Below are 491 nucleotides of genomic sequence, written 5' to 3'. Positions count from 1 at the left end.
CCATCAGAACCTCCGAGTCCGACCGACCCATCGGAACCTCCGAGTCCGACCGACCCATCGGAACCTCCGAGTCCGACCGACCCATCGGAACCAGTAACAGAAAGTAGAGGTTTTCTGGTCGATCAGCGATTAGTACAAAGTCTGACCTGTTGATCCACGTTTAGTTTCTAAGCTTGTCAGGAGTTCTGAAGTCTCAACACACCTTCACTTTTCTGATCTGACTTTATTGAAAACATGAACAATACAAACAGGTTTTAACTGGTTTTAACTGGTTTTAACTGGCCATGAGGCAGCGCTCTGAAATATAAATGAAGTTCAGACAAAAACTCTCAGTAAAATCAGTTTCTCGTATCGGACGATTTCACAGAATTAAGGAAATCAGGGCCAATTTATCAGAGCACCCTGATAGAAAGGTAAACATTCCTGCTGGTTCTTGGAGGAACGTGGACCACTGAGGGTCTCCTGTTGGACCACTGAGGGTCTCCTGTTGG

General features: G+C 46.0%; 1 protein-coding gene across 1 annotated transcript in view; it reads left to right on the top strand.

Annotated features, from left to right (window-relative positions):
• senp6a (SUMO specific peptidase 6a) overlaps positions 1-491 on the top strand; it is a gene marked incomplete in the record, with an annotated part of 27,391 nt that overhangs the window by 898 nt on the left and 26,002 nt on the right.

This window comes from Nematolebias whitei, chromosome 12 (assembly GCF_014905685.2).
Source record: "Nematolebias whitei isolate Nwh7 chromosome 12, NemWhi1, whole genome shotgun sequence".
NCBI classification, from domain to species: Eukaryota; Metazoa; Chordata; class Actinopteri; order Cyprinodontiformes; family Rivulidae; genus Nematolebias; species Nematolebias whitei.
Note: the sequence above shows the minus strand (reverse complement) of the source record. Positions and strands in the feature narration are given on the sequence as shown.